Source organism: Mobula hypostoma, chromosome 16 (assembly GCF_963921235.1).
Source record: "Mobula hypostoma chromosome 16, sMobHyp1.1, whole genome shotgun sequence".
Taxonomy (NCBI): domain Eukaryota; kingdom Metazoa; phylum Chordata; class Chondrichthyes; order Myliobatiformes; family Myliobatidae; genus Mobula; species Mobula hypostoma.
This window is the reverse complement of record NC_086112.1, coordinates 29,319,939-29,339,982: the sequence shown is the minus strand read 5'-3', so window position 1 is coordinate 29,339,982 and position 20,044 is coordinate 29,319,939.

Sequence of the window (20,044 nt, the reverse complement as noted above, 5' to 3'; positions counted from 1 at the left end):
TGGTTGGTTGAGATAATTACAACTTGACTGGTGATCCAACTACCAGTTGCATGCCACATCCACTGCAAAAGAGTCAACTGAAATTGAACTAAGAAAGGTATTGGATGATGCTACAGTAATGTTCAAGGATGGCATTGGAAAACTAAAATATATCATTGGTAAAATAGTGTTAAATGAAAATGCCACGCCCAACTTTTGCAAAGGTCGTTGGTTCCTTGTACCATCTGTGATAAAGTAGCCAATTAGCTAGATTGCATGGAGGCTGAAGGAATTCTTTCCAAGGTTGAGTGGAGCTCATGAGCATGCCAGTGGCCCAGTAGCCATGAAAAATAGGTCTGTCAGGATGTGTGGTTAATTTACGATCATCATCAAACTAGAACTGAAAGTAGGTCAATTCCTTCTGTACAGAATAGAGAATATCTTTGCAAACCTCTTTGGCAGAAGAGTTCAAAGTGTTTCTCACCATAAACCCTCACGAAGGGCTTTATCAGTATAATAGGCTTATTTGTTGGGGAGGTTGTTCCTGCCTGTGGCCATCGAACTTTGCAGCTCCTCCCATGGAGGGTCAGACACCCTGAGCCAATAGGCTGGTCCTGGACTTATTTCCATCTGGCATAGTTTGCATGTTGTTGTTTGATTGTTTGTGGTTTTTGTATTGCCACATTTATGCTCTATTCTTGGTTGGTGCAGCTGTAACAAAACCCAATTTCCCTCGGGATCAATAAAGTATATCTATCTATCTATTGTGGAGTAGCTTCTCCACCCGTACTCTGGCAGAAAGCTGTGGATCAGGTGGTTCAAAACTCCCTAGGCACTCAAGACTTACCTGGATGACATCATTGTCACTGGTAAGGATGACAATGACCATCTCCAAAATCTCAAGGAAGTGTTAAAAAGATTTTAAAAATTATGGACTCAGAGCACAATGCAACATGTGTGAATTCTTTAAAACCAATCATCACTTACTGTGGTCATAACATTGATGCACAAGGATACACAAGAGTGCTGAGAAAATTCAAGCAGTAGTGGATGCCCCAAGGCCAAAATTTGTTTCACAGTTGCTTTCCTTTTTAGATTTGTCAATTAATATAACAGGCTCCTGCCAAACCTGTCCTCTGTGCTTCACCCTTGAACTCATTACAATAGATTGGGAAGAACTCGCAAAGGACAAAGAAGTGTGAGATGGTTTTCAAAAAGTAAAGGAGATGATGATGTCAGACATTATACTCACACATTATGATACACTCCGTCTAGTCAAGCTTGACTGTGATGCCTCGCCCTTTGGTATAGGTGCCGTCATGTTTCATGTTATGAGTGATGGAAGTGAACGTCCTATAGCTTTGCATCACGTTCCCTTACCACTGCAGACAAAAAATATGCACAGATTAACAGAAATGATTTGAGTCTGTTTGATGTGTAAAATGTACCAATCAATACTTGGATGGGCGAGAGTTTACCCTTATTACTGATCATCTACCTCTAGTGTCCATTGAATGCAGCAGAAATGGGCTCTGTTTCTTTGAAGGCACAATTACAAGATTAAATTTATGGGGACAGCTCATCTTAGAAAGGCTGATGGATTGTCCTGTTTATCCTTGGAAAAGGAAATACCTGAAAAATTTACAAAAGAGGACACTGCTCTTGACATAGTCTCCCTAACGCAAATCGAAAGTCTCCCTATTATGACAGAGATGATCCATAGAGAAACTAGAAAAGACCCCATGTAGTCTCAGGTCTACATGGCCACCCAAAATGGTGGGAACATGTAGCAGAAATTCCTGTTCTCCTAATTTTACCAAAACTGGGATGAACTTCCCTTGATGGGTTTGCCTTATATGGGAATTGAGAATTATTGTACCACCCAAGCGAGAGCTAATGTGTTGGAGGAGCTATATGCTAGTCACCTAGGCATGGTCAAAATGAAATCCTCGGCTCAAAGCATTGCCTGTTTGCTGGTATAGATCAGCAGAGCGAGCGGCTCGCAATGCATTGTTCAGGATGTCAACACGTAAAGAGTGTAAAGAGCATATTGCATGCAATGTCAGTAGAACACACTACACTGACAATGAATCAGAAGTTCACCAATTTCCCCCTTGAATATCATAATGCAGCACAACCAGCAACTCACCAGCTGTGCTGTTCCTGGGTCGTCCCTTGTGTTCAAGCTTGGATCTCTTCCAACTTAATCTCAGCATGAGTATGCAGGACAAACTGCTGAGACAAACTGAGGTCTCCTTACATAAGGAGGTATAATGCTCCACTCCTGGACAAGCAGAGGTGATCAGAATTGCATACAAGTAAAGATTAAGGACAGAACTGGATCACTCTCCTACACAATGGAGATTGCATTTTGATGCCATCTGGAGAAGGCACATCAATCAGTTGAGGAGAGCAGGGTCAATTGTTAGAGATGAAAGGTAGCTAACGCTGTTAGAACCACTTCCTGCAGCCCCAGAATCAACTCCTACAACCACCACAGAGGAGGCTGCAGAACCTGAGATTATTTCACAGCCTCAAGGTTCACCAGCAACGCAGAGTGATTCCCCTTGTCAGGTAAAGCATTACTCCACAAGAGTAAGAAAGCCTCCACAGTGATTAAATCTTTAGGCCTGAATTGGACAATTTAAAATATACAGCAGTATACCGTAGATGTCCATATAGTAGTTGTACTACATAGTACACTGTTTATTTATTTATTTACATGTGTGTTCCTTCATGCAGAGGAATCAGAGGCTCCAAGCACCAACTCCTGATAGACCAATGCAGCCATGCGAGACTCCAAGACCAGAAAAAACAACCTTAGCACAGCCTGAATCGACTACCAGAAAGCATATCACTCAATACTCCACACATGGTTCCTGGAGTGTCGTTCTCTGTACAAGGTCAACTCTGTACAAATTCCTTCATCAAGAACTCAATAAACCATTGGAGGACAATGCTAGATGTTAACTGAAAGCCAGTAGCACAAGTGACTATCAGATGTGGAGTATACCAGGGTGATGCACTATCTCCACTGCTGTTCCGCATAGTTTTGTGCCCCCCTCAGCCAGATAATCTCAAAGAGTGGATATGGGTACAGGTTCAAGTGTGAGATGACCACCAGCCACCTGCTGTACATGGATGACATCGAGCTGTATGCCAGAAATAGAACCACAGAAACATAGAAAACCTACAGCACAATACAGACCCTTCGGCCCACAGGATTGTGCCAAACATGTCCCTACCTTAGAATTTACTAGACTTCCCCATAGCCCTCTATTTTTCTAAGCTCCATGTACCTATCCAAAAGTCTCTTAAAAGACCCTGTTGTATCCACCTCCACCACCGTTGCTGACAGCCCATTCCCCGCACTCACCACTCTGCATAAAAAACCTACCCCTGACATCTCCTCTGTACCTACTGCCCAGCACCTTAAACCTGTGTCCTCTTGTGGCAACCATTTCAGCCCTGGGAAAAAGCTTCTGACTATCCACATGATCAATGCCTCTCATCATCTTATACACCTCCATCAGGTCCCCTCTCGTGCTCCTTCGCTCTAAGGAGAAAAGGCCGAGTTCACTCAACCTGTCTTCATAAGGCATGCTCCCCAATACAGGCAACATCCTTGTATGATTATGAGGACACGCTGTCCCCTTTTATTGTCATTTAGTAATGCATGCGTTAAGAAATGATACAATGTTTTTCCAGAATGATATCACGAAAACACATGACAAACCGACTTAAAAACTAACAAAAACCACATAATTATAACATATAACTACAACAGTGCAAAGCAATACCGTAATTTGATAGGAACAGATCATGGCACAGTAAAGGTCTCAGAGTCTCTCGAAAGTCCCATCTCATGCAGACGGTGAACCTCCAGCGCCGCCAACTTGCCGATGCAGCATCCCGGAAGCATCCGACCACAGTCCGACTCCGAGTCCATCCGAAAAACTCCGAGCCTCCGACCCACCTCTTCGATACTGAGCACCGAGCAGCATCTCTGCCGAGCGTTTTGACCCGGCCCCAGCAACAGGCGATACACAAGGCCGAGGATTTGGGGCCTTCGTCTCCGGAGATTCTCAATCGCACAGTAGCAGCGGCAGCGAAGCAGGCATTTCAGAAGTTTCTCCAGATGTTCCTCCGTGCTTCTCACGTCTGTCTGCATCAAATCCAGATTATGCATGGCACCCCTAGTTACACATATCGATTTTCATTTGGAACAGCCGCGTGCGCCGCCATCTTCTCCTCCCTCCAATCTCCTCTGCACCCTTTCTATGGTTTCCACATCCTTCCTGTAGTGGGGCAACCAGAACTGAGCACAATACTTCAAGTGGGGTCTGACCAGGGTCCTATATAGCTGCAACATTACCTCTCGGCTCCTAAATTCAATTCCATGATTGATGAAGGAGTATATACCATGTCTTCTTAACCATAGAGTCAACCCGCGCAGATGCTTTGAGTGTCCTATGGACTTGGACCCCAAGATCCCTCTGATCCTCCACACTGCGAAGAGCCTTACCATTAATACTATATTCTGCCATCATATTTGATCTACCAAAATGAACCACTTCACGCTTATCTGGATTGAACTCCATTTGCCACTTCTCAGCCCAGTTTTGCATCCTATCAATGTCCCACTGTAACCTCTGATAGCCCTCCACACCCCCAACCTTTGTGTCATCATCAAACTTACTAAACCATCCCTCCACTTCCTCATCCAGGTCATTTATAAAAATCACGAACAGTAAGGGTCCCAGAACAGATCCCTGAGGCACACCACTGGTCACCGACCTCCATGCAGAATATGACCTGTTTGCAACCACTGTTTGCCTTCTGTGGGCGAACCAGTTCTGGATCCACAAAGCAATGTCCGCTTGATCCCATGCCTCCTTACTTTCTCAATAAGCCTTGCATGGGGTACCTTATCAAATGCCTTGCTGAAATCCATATACACTACATCTACTGCTCTTCCTTCATCAATGTGTTTAGTCACATCCTCAAAAAATTCAATCAGGCTCATAAGGCATGACCTGCCCCTGACAAAGCCATGCTGATTATTCCTAATCATATTGTATCTCCCCAAATGTTCATAAATCCTGCCTCTCAGGATCTTTTCCATCAACTTACCAACCACTGAAGTAAGACTCACTGGTCTATAATTTCCTGGGCTATCCCTACTCCCTTTCTTGAATGAGGGAACAACATCCGCAACCCTCCAACCCTCCAATCCTCTTTAACCTCTCCCGTCCCTATTGATGATGCAAAGATCATCGCCAGAGGCTCAGCAATCTATTCCCTCGCCTCCCACAGTACTCTGGGGTACATCTCATCCAATCCTGGCAACTTATCTAACTTGATGCTTTCTAAAAGCTCCAACACATACTCTTTCTTAATATCTACATGCTCAAGCTTTTCAGTCCGCTGCAAGTCATCACTACAATCACCATAGTGAATACAGAAGTAAAGTGTTCGTTAAGTACCTCTGCTATTTCCTCCAGTTCTATACACACTTTCCCACTGTGTATAGGTCCTATTCTTTCACATCTTATCCTTTTGCTCTTCACATACTGTACATACAGAATGCCTTGGGGTTTTCCTTAATCCTGCCTACCAAAGCCTTCTCATGGCCCCTTCTGGCTCTCCTAATTTCCTTCTTAAGCTCCTTTCTATTAGCCTTATAATCGTCTAGATCTCTAACATTACCTAGCTCTCTGAACCTTACGTAAGCTTTTCTTTTCTTCTTGACTAGATTAACTACAGCCTTTGTACACCACAGTTCCTGTACCCTACCATAACTTCCCTGTCTCATTGGAAAGTACCTATGCAGAACTCCACACAAATACCTCTGAACATTTGCCACATTTCTTCCGTACCTTTCCCTGAGAACATCTGTTCCCGATTTAAGCTTCCAATTTCCTGCCGGATAGCCTCATAATTCCCCTTACTCCAATTAAGTGCTTTTCTAACTTGTCTGTTCCTATCCCTCTCCAATGCTATTGTAAAGGAGATAAAATTATGATCACTTTCTCCGAAATGCTCTCCTACTGAGAGATCTGACACCTGACCAGGTGAAAGAGACGTTGACTCACTAATCTACCTGACAAGGGTTTACAGCAGAGACATTGTGAGAAGAGGTGCAGTCGACGTTTCAGGCCGAGACCCTTCGTCAGGACTGAAACTTCGTCGACTGCACCTCTTCCTACAGATGCTGCCTGGCCTGCTGTGTTCACCAGCAACTTTGATGTGTGTTGCTTGAATTTCCAGCATCTGCAGAATTCCTGTTGTTTGAGAGACATTGTGATGTCGTTTGGACTAGAAAAGTGCAGCCATATGATAGTGAAAAGAGGCAAACTTATCAACACTGAAGGAGTCAAGTTACCTGAAGGCCACATATCAGATGTATGGGGCAGTTACGAATATCTGGGGATCCTGCAGGCACATGGAAGCCACGATGAGGACACAAGGAAGGCTCCAACATCCATGTACCTCCAAAGAGGATCCTAAAAAGCCAGTTAAATGGGAATAACAAGATCAGAGCCATCAACACATTCTCCCTACTAGTCATCAGATACCCAACACAATAATGTGCTGGCCAAGAGTGAACTGGAAGCTGCTGACATCAAGACCGAGAAGCTACCAACAATACACAGAGGATTCCACCCAACGTCCAACATTGAGCAACTGTATACCCACTGGAATAAAGGGGGACAGGGACTTGGAAGTGTCAAGGCCACAGTCCTGGAAGAAATGTAAAACATCCATGAGTAGGTCAGGAAGATGGCCCCTAAGGACAACCTGCAAGGAGAATACCACAGACAGCAGGCAGGGACATGGAAATGGAAGTGGGTGAAGCAGAGCCAGAGGACCAGAGGCCAAGGCAGGACAAGCCACTGCACGGGTTGTACCATCGCTAGATATCAGAGGTGGCTGACATAAAAAGTCCTACCAATGGCTGGAAATGGCAGAGATGAGGCATAGTACAGAGGCACTGCTCACGGCTGCACAAGGACAGGCACTGAGCACAGGAGCAGTAGAAGCAGGGGCCTATCACACCAGACAAGACCCAAGATGCAGACTGTGCAAAGAATCACTGAAAACATCCAACACGTGGTAGCAGGGTGCAAGATGCAGGCAGGGACAGTAGAGTAGAGCTACTAGGACTTGATGTTTCAATCCCTATGGTAAGTTGGCACTCTCGATGTTGGCAGTGGGTTTGGAGTGGTGACAAGGAGGGAGGGTAGGTATGTCACCGGGGTCATCAGGTGGGCACCCTCCTTCTTTGACGTTTCGTTGATAAGCTCACGACGTCTCCAGAGGGCTCAACGGTCCTACCTGGTGTCGCAGATACACCCCCCTCAATTCCATACCCTCCTGTCTTCATCTTGTAGCCCAGTTGTTGTCTTTCCATTTAATCCAAATCGAATTGCTGCTTTCTTCTGCTGCATTTGACAAGGACTTGATTGCTTGTTGGAGGGAGTGACCCCTCACCCCCATCTTCTTCAGTAGACTGGTCGTAGATGTAGTAACGAATCCCCTGCATCCCACTTCTACAGGGAAAATCTTGGTTTTCCAGCCATTCTGGGCAGCTTCAGTTGCCAGTTCAGAGTACTTGGTCTTTTTCCTCTCATAAGCTTCTTCGACACCATCTTCCCATGATACTGTCAATTCCACAACATATGCCAGCTTGGCTGTTGTGGACCATGGGACCATGCCTGGCCGGAGTGTTGTAGCTGCAATGTCTGGGGGAAAGACAAGCTTTTTTCCCCCAAGTCCACGTCCATTTTCCAATCCCGAGCAACCTGCAGAATGCTTACATCTTTTGATGTTATATGGTGCTCTGGAGGTTGGCCTGCTGGTACAAATCATGTAGCATACATTGCACAACCTAGTTGCAGGAATTGTGTACAGAAACAACTGGGCTGAGTATGGATTGGACATTCTCAAGTCCAAATGGGAAACACCGGAGAAGGTAGTGGAGAATGACAGAGTTAACATCCTGTGGGACTTCCAAATACAGACTGATAAACAGGTACTGGTCCACCAATCAGGCATAGTCATATTGGACAAGGAACAGAAGAAAGCAATAGTTATAGATGTGGCAATCCCAAATCACAGTAACATCAGGAGGAAAGAATATGAGAAGCTTGAGAAATACCAGGGCTTGAAAGAGCAGATAGAAAGAATGTGGAAGGTGAAAGCTAGAGTAATCCTGGTTGTGATTGGAGCACTTGGAGCTGTGACACCCGGACTGGGAGAGTGGTTCCAACAAATCCCGGGAACAACATCTAAGATATCAGTTTAGAAGAGTGAACTATTAGGAATAGTAAGAATACAGTGCCAAACCCTCATGCTCCCAGGCCTCTGATAGAGGACCCAAGACTAAGGGAAAAATATGCATACACCATAAGGTGTGAGAAAAATATATATACAATATGTAGGTGTATAGTTTGAGATGTATTCTATATTGAGTTGGAGTCTATAGCTAAGTAGGGAGGGGTGTAATGTACTTAATATTTCAGTAATATTTGAGTAATATAATTATATTATTTCATGAAGGATTCTTTATTTTTGACATAATACATTGCAGGTTATATTTAAAATTATGTAAATGGAAAGCATCATATGAATGTACCTCGCTTAAAGTAAAAATGAAGTTATACTCACATTCCCAGCTCCCTTGTTTTCCTTTCAATTACTTTTTATGTTAGCAGCTACAAAACATCACAGGATTGATGTTTTATGCAGATGGCATTTCATTGAGGGTATCAACCCACCCGAATCACTGGCTCTGTATGCCTCTCTGTGGATTCTCTGCCTGAACGGCTAAGTTAACTCCGTTATTTTCTGGTTTTATTTCAGTTTTAAAGTGCCTACAATTTCTGCCATGCATTGCACACCGCCTCCTAGAAAAATGCAGGGAGCAGCATTTGTCTCAATACGTGACCCTTTTGACAGTGGAAAAGCCTGTATGTGCTAAGGAAGCGGGACTATGGTCAATCCTTCTCAAATCTGGTTGCCCTCAAAGATTGACTCTACTCACTTCCAGCAGACAGAACACCGAACAGAGGGCAGTTCAGCACAGAAAGAAGCCTTTCGGCCCACGATGTTGTGCCAAGCTAATTCAACTAGTACTTACATCCTTAACTAAACTAATTCCTACTGCCTTCACAATGTCCATATCCCCCCATACTCTGCACATTCATGTGTTTATCTAAGAACATCTTGAATGCCCCGATCATATTTGTCCCCACTTTCCCCCAGCAGTGCAGTCCAGGCAATCTGCACGGTCTGTTGAAAAGAACTTGCCCTGCTTACCTCTATTGTACTTACCCCTCTCATTCCTTCTCATATTAGACACGTTAACCCTCGGAAAAAGATACTGGCTGTCTATCTGGTAAACATAACAGGTCAATGTCTACTGCTGTAGAGGAACACAATCCACATTTGTCCAGCTTCTCATTATAACACATGCTTTTTGATGACGGCAGTATCCCAGTAAACCTTTTCTTTATCCTCTCAATACCCATTTCATCCTTCCTATAATGAGGCGACCAGAACTGAATTCATACTTCAGATGCAGCCTAATTAGAGTTTTGCAAAGCTGTAGCATAACTTCCTGACTGTCAAGTGATGATTTACAAGATGTTGATTAAAATGCCATAGATCCATTCCCATTGTAGGCTCAGTTATTCAAGGCTAGATTATTGTTTTAATGATGTTTTTATTCATCCCTGTAATTTTATTATACCTGATCCCCATTAGGATTTCTGCTGGAATGGAGTTAATCTTTTAGATGAATGCTTGCTTTTCTTTTTTTCTACCTAGGTCATGCTAATCTAGAACGTAGTTCACCCTGACTTTAGTTCGAGCTCTGACATGCAGATGTGTGTATTTAGCAAGCAAGCTGCAAAGCATCATGCACTGAAGCATGTAAGAGGGTGAGTTTTACATTAAACAATGCTAAAGCAAGTGCCCTTACAAATTCAGCATTGCCCCATCTGTACTAGTGCAGTCTTAGGCTGCATAGAGGAGGAAAAGAGGTCAAGTTTAAACCTGGTACAAAGCCCAGAGCCTTTTTCGATGTCTCTGAGAGGCAGCGGGGGAGCTGCGTGGCCTCAGTCATAGCAAGGACTAGGCCTCAAGCTGTGGTGTCACCCAGGAGAGAAGTGTCGGAGTCGGTGCGCTGCACTGGCGGCAGTGTAGCATGGATTGCAAGCTGGAGTTGGTGCTACCCCCCATTGTTCACTCAGTAGAAGACAAGCTTTATTGGATTTTTCTGTAGACTGCTGCAACATTCATGGAACTCAGGGTTTGTTTTTTCTGTGACTGAATTTTGCTGATATCTTATATGTGCTACATGTGCCCCGTGCTGTGTGTAACTGTTGGTACTGTGAGTTACACCTTGGCCCCGGAGTAATACTGTTTCGTTTGGCTGTATTCATGGGTACTCATGCATGGCTGACTGACAATTAAACTTGAACTTGAACTTGACATGGACTGTCTGCAGTGGCTCAAAGCACTGTAAGTGTACTATGTGGAGTGGTACCAGTGCACGGCAGAGGAGAGGCCGAGAGTGTAATGGAGAATTGGGGTGAGAGTTTGTGGGAGACTGTGTGCGAGAGACAGAAGGTGAGTGTATGGGGGAGACAGATAACGACTGCATACAGGAGCCCGCAGAAAAAAGCAAACATCATTCAAAGATAACTGTGGAATTAGTTCAAGAACATTTTCAAAGCCGTCCTGAAAAAAAAAATACAATATCCTCAATGACTCCCAGCCTATGACCCCCAGAATGCTCACAGAATACCTGGGATGGTACTGAGAGACTCAAGAACTTAAGGAAATAGCACACAACCTTCCGTATTTGCTTCCCTCAGCAACCCCCTCTTGCAGCTGAGCCCATTGATCATATTTTGGCTTCAGCAGAACTCATGGCCTTCAACCAATTATTTATTTTATTTTTGTGTATAGATACTGCATAGTAACTGGTGGTAACCAATTAACCTACTGACCTGCATGTCTTTGAACGTGGGATGAAACCAGTGCACCCAGAGTAAACCCATGCAGCTGTGAGGAGAACGTACAACCTTCTTTCAGACAGCAGCAGGAATTTAACCCAGGTTGCCAGAACTGTAAAAGCAGTACACCAAATGCTACACCACCATGGACATCCTCTTCTTCGTAAACATTTAATTAGGAACTGCTTAAGAAAAAGATGAGGGTATCTCATTTTGCATCATGCCATCTTGCTGGATTGTGCTAGGATGGTGTAGATTCTTTCACTTATAGCAATATGATTTGCACTTTCCTATTTCGTGAATAAGGTTGGTTTGATCCAGGTTGTTGGTCCCTAACCATAGACATTTATACATCACTCCAGCAAAAGTTGATGGGAACTTGTTGTTTAATGCTGGAATGCAGGGTGACCATTTTGCACTGCCCTCATAATGACTATACTGTATTCTATATACTGATAATGGCTGTTTGTTATGAGGAAATATTCTGCTACACCATTCACCCTTCAATATGAACTCATTGCTTTGTTCCCTTTAGTAAAATGAGTTGTGTAATTTTCAAAGATACAAATCAGAACATCTCTTAGCAGATGCTCAACCAGGCTAATTTAGGAAGCAATATCTTTAAACACATTTCAGCACTCAGACAAAATTCTGTCTGAGATAAAAATGGAAGGTTTTTTTATATCTGGTTCTTAAGTACTTTTAAGTACTAAGAGCCGAGAGGTAATGTTGCAGCTATATAGGATCCTAGTCAGACCACACTTGGAGTACTATGCTCAGTTTTGGTCGCCTCACTACAGGAAGGATGTGGAAGCCATAGAAAGGGTGCAGAGGAGATTTACACGGATGTTGCCTGGATTGGGGAGCTTGCCTTATGAGAATATGTTGAGTGAACTCAGCCTTTTCTCCTTGGAGCGACGGAGGATGATAGGTTACCTGATAGAGGTGTATAAGATAACGAGAGGCATTGATCATGTGATAGTCAGAAGCTTTTCCCCAGGGCTGAAATGGCTGCCACAAGAGGTACAAGTTTAAGGTGCTGGAGAGTAGGTACAGAGGAGATGTCAGGGGTAAGTTTTTTACTCAGAGAGTGGTGAGTGCGTGGAATGGGCTGCCGGCAACGGTGGTGGAGGTGGATACGATAGGGTCTTTTAAGAGAGTTTTGGATAGGTACATGGAGCTTAGTAAAATGGAGGGCTAAAGGTAAGCCTAGTAATTTCTAAGGTAGGGACATGTTCGGCACACTCTGTGGGCCGAAGGGCCTGTATTGTGCTGTAGGTTTTCTATGTTTCAATGTTTCTATGTTTCTACTCTTCTCAACAGTTCGATAATCTCTTCATTGAGAAAGTATCGTATATAATGTTAAAACACTTGCATTAAAATTCATTAACGGTAATAGATACACAGTCTAGTTATGTTCTAGTTATCAAAATGATCAGCGCATTAAACTATTTATAATTCTTAAAGTTGTGCTATTTTGAAGTATTGATCATTATAATTGTAGTATATCAAATTATTTTTTTCTGTTTGAGGTTATTCTTTCAATTAACGTATATTCCAATATTCTCAACTATACTGCAACTGCACGTGATCACAGTTACTTGACTGAAGAGAATCCATCAGCTGCAATGTGTACTCAAACATGCTGGAAAATATTCTCTCCAAGTAGGAATCAACTTAATATTACTAACTTAGCAGTGAGTTCCAAAAATGTTTGATCTAAAGATACAAGCAATGACTTACAGATTACTTTCCATGACATCCTGATCCTGAGGCAATGTGAACTACTTAGTGCAACCTGGTTATGTAGCATATGAAGTGCACGTTTATAAGATCAAATAGAATAACTTGCATTCCCTCTAGTAACAACTTCTCTGGATGTGTATGCAAAACCTTCTGTTATAATATAATTCTGCAATGTCCATGGTAGATTTAAAAAAAGCATCAATTTTGAGTACATTCTTAAGTTGGGTTCTTTCACACTGCTAAGGAACTGGCAAGGTTGAAAAGTACTGTTAATGATACATTCCTGTTCTTTGAAGAAGAGTGTGGGCTACATTATCATCGATGTGGACTGGGTGTTTATTAAATATATGATCACAAAATGTAATGAATAATAGCAGGAGAAAGCCATGTGACCCCCAAGCCCACTCAGCCATTTGGTAAGACTATGGATGCCCTGATCTTGGCATCAACACAACTTGCCTTCCTGTTCCCTGTGATCATGGTAGACCAAGAATTTGCCTTAGCCTTGAATATATTAGTTTTAGCTTGTGGTCGCAAATTTTAAAGATTCATAATCATTCGGGATATTAAATTGCTCATCTTCTTCAAGTGTTGTCTCTGTATCAAAAATCTATGCTCTCTCTGGTCTAGGTTCCCCAATAAAGGGAAACATCCTTTGAACTTATTCCATGAAATCTCTTCAGAATTAGATCATCTCCCATTCTTTGATATTTCACCTAGGCTCAAACTGCTCAATTTTTCCTGATAAGTTAAACCTCGCATCTCAATCATCAACCTACTTACTGCCTGTTATGTCGCTGACATTTAAGGCAGCAATGAAGGTCCTCCATTTCTGGCAGTGTTCAGGACTTGCTTCATTGTTTCAGTAGCTTCGTCTTGGTTTTCACTACCGTCGATCTTGCAAGTCCCAGGGCGGAGTCTCTGGGATATTCTCAGATGTAGAAGGATCCTTCATTCCCGTTTCTGTAACAATTTTGTTTTTACTAGTCAGGGTTGTTAACCCTAAGCTGAGCCCTTGAACCTGGAGGACTGGTAGACCACTCTTAATCTATCCTCTAACCTTTGACCTGTTTGGCATGGGGAATCTTACCAAGAGCCAAAGCACAAAGCTCTGACTCCAGCCAACATAGTCCTCTGGGCCAGTGAGGCATGCAAGCCTCCAAACCATCAATTTATTGAACCACTCTTAAACTGCCTCCACAGCAAATCCAGTAAAATCACATGAGTTTAGCACACAGAAGATTTCAGTGATCCACACCTGCTGAAATTCCACGTTACTAAATGTTATTCCTATTTATATACTGACACATTTGATCCATAATTGTTTACATGTTATGCAGTGGAAAAATAAATCTTCCAATGAAAGTGATAAATTTAAAGGGATCGTAGGAAACATGGAACCAGTGAGCTTCCAGAAAAGTGAGAAGCAAAACCAACTGAGTATTAAGGGAACATAGTGAAACAAAAAATATGAGCTTCAAGGGAATGTGGGCAAACAAAACCAGGTGTGTTTCAAGGGAAGACAGGAATTGGATGGTGGAAGTCATGACATCACTGTGTGAAATGGACCGCATAGAGGCCCTAGTGTGTGAAAAGGAACACGGGAACTGGGTCTCCTGATGTGCATATGGAAGTGTGGGAACCTGATGCCCCTATTTCTTTTTGCTCCCCCAGCTTGAATGGCCTCTTTATTACTATGTCAAGGTCAGTTTGCTCTTCTTGTCTACACAGGGGCAAGAACCTTGTCCTTGATAGGAAACTGCAAGGATTGTGATTCCTCCTACAGTATTTTTTGGAAGTCCATTCTGGCCTCTTGTTTGGCAAAAAGATAAACAGCAAGCTAGCCTTTAATACTGCTCATTATAACTGCATCATTGCAATTACAGACTAATTAAGTGTTTTTCTACATTGTAAAGATACAAAACTATAGCAAGCACCGCAGAACTATGGTCTTAATTACACATAAACAAACCTTGAATTTGTGCTGAAGAAGATTCTTACAAAGGATTAAATGTTCCAGTGTTCTGTTTTTGAAATACGTCTGAATATAACTGAGCAGAATGCATACCCTGGGATAATAGAGTTTGCAAGTTATGCTCGAAGTTGCTTATCCTTTTCTCATACTTTCATGCCAAGAAGACCAAATCCACCAAGTGAAAAATATGCTCTCTCGTTCATGCCAATGAACCAAGGTGATTTCCTGAGATATTAAGACAAAGCACGGATGTGTGGTCTGTTTGCATACAGATGAAAGAATGGAATGAATAAGTCTAGTTATGCCAAAACCTGGATGTTGAATATCATCTGAGCTGACAAGATAGGTATTTAAATGGTTTAAGTGTCATGGTTGAATAAATTTCATAGAATAAATCTTGACTTTGATGTGCATTTCTTGCTGTCTGAAAACAAAAGAGAGATGCAAACACATGTGAACACCACAGTTGGAATATTATCTAGGTCTCAGGCACCTCGGAGGCACCAACTATTATCAGATATTGTATTTTTGCAAATTTTTAAAGTTTAGAATGCTAAATATAACTACCTGATTTATTTCAATTAGTTTTAAACAAAATCAGCAGTCTGTATCAAATAAGATTTTTGTGTGTGGTATGAGTGCTGTCTCAGAAAGTGGGTACTGAGATTTTCTTGGAGACTGAGTGTCTCTAAAAATAAAGGTTTGTATGTAATTAATGACTTGGCTATTCTTTATAGAGTCATGGAGCCATAGAGTACCACAGCACAGAAATAGGCTCTTCAACCATCCAGACAATACTGGCTTAGGTCCAGCTACACAAACCTGGATCAGAGCCCTTCTTACCTCTCTCATCCATGTACCTATCCAAAATTCACTTGAATGTTACAATTTAACATATTTACCACTTCTGCTGGCAGCTCGATCCACACTCACACCACTTTCTGAGTGAAGAATTTCCCCCTCAGATTTCCCTTAAATATTTCACCTTAACCTACAACCTTTTGTTCTAACCTCACCTGACCTCAGTGCAAAAAGACTACTTGCATTTACCTTTCCTATACCCCTCATAATTTTGTATACTTCTATAAGATCTCTCCTCATTCTTCCATGTTCCAGGGAATAAAATCCTAATCTATTCAACCGTTCCCTGTAACTGAGGTTCTTAAGTCCAGGCAACATCCTTGCAAATTTTCTCTGCATGTTGATCGATACATCCACCAACTTCCCTTCATCAACCTTCTTAATAACCTCTTTAAAAAACTCTGTAAGATTGGTTAGACATGACCTGCTACAAACAAAGTTATGTTAACTATTCCACATCAGGCCTCCAACCAAATACTTATATATCCTGTCGCTTAGGATACTTTTCAATAATTTAAACACAACTGATGTCAAGCTCACCAGCCTATAATTTCCCAGTTTATCTTTTAAACCAATCTTCAGCAACAGAATATTCCTCCAGCACCTCACCCATAGCCAAGGATGTTTAAAGTATCCCTTCCCTGGCCCCTGCAACTTCTAAACTAGCCTTCCTTGAGGTCAGCTCATCAAACCCTGGGGAGTCATCCACCTTAATTCAACCCAAGACAGCAAGCACCTCCTCTTCTATACTCCAGATACAGTCCATGACCTCACTACCCTTTTGGCTCAATTCTATAGACTCGTACCTGTTTCCAGAGTAAATATAAATGCAAAAAAAATAATTTTTCACATTTCCTTTGGATACCATAATTTTGTCCCTTGCTATCCTTTTGCTCATAATATAGCTACAGAAACTTTCAGGATTTCCTTTCAGCTCATCAATCAGCATAATATCACATCCACTTTTATTCCTCCTAAATTCTCTTAACTGTTGCCTTGAATTTGCATTTCAGTACTCCTCTCTTGCCTCATTTAATCCTAACTTCCTATATCTGATATATACCTTCTTCTTCTTCTTTATTAAGGCCTCAATATCTTTCAATAACCAAAGTTCCCTAAACTGTTTGCTTGGAATATGGATGTAGAACATAGAACATAGAAAACCTGCAGCACAGTACAGCCCTTCAGCCCACAATGCTATGCCAAACATGTACTTACTTTAACAATTAACTCGGGTTACCCATAGCCCTCTATGTTCCTTAGCTCCATGTACCTATCCAGTAGCCTCTTAAAAGACCCTATTGCATCCGCCTCTATAACATCGCTGGCAGCCCATTCCACGCACTCACCACTCTCTGCATAAAAAACTTACCCCTGACATCTCCTCTGTATCCACTTGCAAGTACCTTACAACTGTGTCCTCTCCTGTTAGCCATTTCAGCCCTGGGAAAAAGCCTCTGATTATCCACACGATCAATGCATCTCATCATCTTATACACCTCTATCATTCTCCATCGCTCCGAGGAGAAAAGGCCAAGTTCACTTAACCTATTCTCAATAAGGCATTCTCCCCAATCCAGGCAACATCCTCGTAGATCTCCTTTGCACAGTTTCTATAGTTTCCACATCCTTCCTATAGTGAAGTGACCAGAACTGAGCACAGTACTCCAAGTGGGGTCTGACTAGAGTCCTATAGAGCTATGGACTCGAACCCCAAGATCCCTCTGATCCTCCATACTGCCATGAGTCTTACTATTAATGCTATATTCTGCCATCATACTTGACCTACCAAAATGAACAACCTCACACTTATCTGGGTTGAACTCCATCTGCCACTTCTCAGCCCAGTTTTGCATCCTACCGATGTCCTGCTGTAACCTCTAACAGCCCTCCACACCATCTACAACTCCCACAACCTTTGTGTCATCAGCAAATTTACTAACCCACCCCCCCCCCACCTCTTCATCCAGGTCATTTATAAAAATCATGAAGAGAAAGAGTCACACAACAGATACCTGAGTCACACCCCTGGTCACCAACCTCCATGCAGAATGCGACCCGTCTACAACCACTCTTTACTTTCTTTGTACTAGCCACTTCAGGATCCACAAAGCAATGCCTGCTTACTTTTTCAATAAGCCTTGCAGGGGGTATTTTATCAAATGCCTTGGGGAAACCAATATACACTACATCTACAGCTCTACCTTCATCAGTGTGTTCAGTCACATCCTCAAAAAATTCAATCAGGCTCATAAGGCACGACCTGCCTTTGACAAAGCCATGCTGACTAATCCTAATCATATCATGACTCTCCAAATGTTCATAAATCCTGCCTCTTAGGAACCTCTCCATCAACTTACCAACCACTGAAGTAAGTCTCACTGGTCTATAATTTCCTGGGCTATCTCTACTCCCTTTCTTGAATTAGGGAACAACATTTGCAACCCTCCAATCCTCTGGAACCTCTCCCATCCCCATTGATGATGCAAAGATCATTGCCAGAGGCTCAGCAATCTCCTCCTTCACATCCCACTGTAGCCTGGGGTATACCTCGTCCAGTCCCGGTGACTTATCCAACTTGATGCTTTCCAAAACTCCAGCACATCCTCTTTCTTAATGTCTATATGCTCAAGCTTTTCGGTCCGCTGTAAGTCATCCCTGCAATCGCCAAGGTCCTTTTCCATAGTAAATACTGAAGAAAAGTATTCACTAAGTACCTTCGCTACCTCTTCCGGTTCCAAACACTCTTTTCCACTGTCACATTTTTTTTGGTCCTATTCTCTCATATCTTATCCTCTTGCTCTTCACATACTTGAAGAAGTCCTTGGGGTTTTCCTTAACCTTGCTCACCAAGGCCTTGTCATGGCCCCTTCTGGCTCTCCTAATTTCATTCTTAAGCTCTGTTCAGCTGGCCTTAAAATTTTCTAGATCTTTATCATTACTTAGATTTTTGAACCTTTCATAAGCTTTTCTTTTCTTCTTGAATAGATTTTCAACAGCCTTGTACACCACGGTTCCTGTACCCTATCATCCTTTCCCTGTCTCATTGGAACGTAGCTATGCAGAACACCACGCAAATATCCCCTGAACATTTGCCACATTTCTGCCATACATTTCCCTGAGAACATCTGTTCCCAATTTATGCTTTGAAGTTCCTAACTGATAGCTTTATATTTCCCCTTACTCCAATTAAACTCTTTCCTAACTTGTCTGTTCCTATCCCTCTCCAATGCTATAGTAAAGGAGACAGAATTGTGATCATTATCTCCAAAGCACTCTCCCACTGAGGGACCTGACACCTGATCAGGTTCATTTCCCAATAGCGGATCAAGTACAGCCTTCCTCTTGTAGGCTTATCTACATACTGTGTCAGGAAACCTTCCTGAACACATGTAACAAACTCCACCCCATCTAAACCCCTCACTCTCAGGAGATGCTAATCAATATTGGGGAAATTAAAATCCCCCATCATGACAACCCTGTTATTACTGCACCGTTCAGAATCTGTCACCCTGTCTGCTCCTAAATGTCCCTGTTACTATTGGGTAGTCTGTAAACAACACCCAGTAGAGTTATTGACTCCTTCCTGTTCCTAACTTCCACCCACAGAGACTCAGTAGACAATCCCTCCATGTCTTCCTCCTTTTCTGCAGCCATGACACTATCTCTGATCAGCAGAGTCAGGCCCGACCTGTTTTGTTTCCCTCCCTGTTCTTTCTGAAACATCTAAAGCCAGGCACTCTAAGTAGCCATTCCTGCCCCTGAGCCATCCAGGTCTCTGTAATAGCCACAACATCATAGCCCCAAGTACTGATCCACAATCTCAGCTCATCTGCTTTGTTTATGATGCTTCTTGCATTAAAATAGACACATCTGCAACCATCATTCTGAGTGCATCTGTTCTCTATCACCTGACTATCCTTCCTCTCACACTCTTGATGTTTTACTTTTGAAGGTTTTCTACTTGTCAAGAGCCCTTTTGCCAACTTATCTAATTCTATACCTGCCAGATTCTTTTTAATGCCAGCCTTTCTCCAGTGTAGAATCTTACCCCAAGCACCAGTACAATTCTCCATAATTATATCGAAACTAATAGAATTATGATCACTAGATCTTGTGTTTCCCTACACATACTTCTGTCACCTGCCCTGCCTCATTCCATAAGAGGAGAAACACTATCCCACTCTCTGTAGTTGGGATTTCTATATATTGATTAAGGAAATTTTGAACACATTGACAAACTCTATTCCATCCAATCCTTTTATAGTATGGGAGTCCCAGTTAATATGTGGAAAGTTAAAAACTCCAGCTATCACAACTTTATATTTACTGCAACTGTCTGCTGTCTCTCTACAAATTTGGTCCTCTAATTCCTGCTGACTATTTGGAGCTCTATAATATAGTCCTATTGATGTGGTCATCCCGTTTTTATTCCTCAGCTCCACCCAAATTGTCTCAT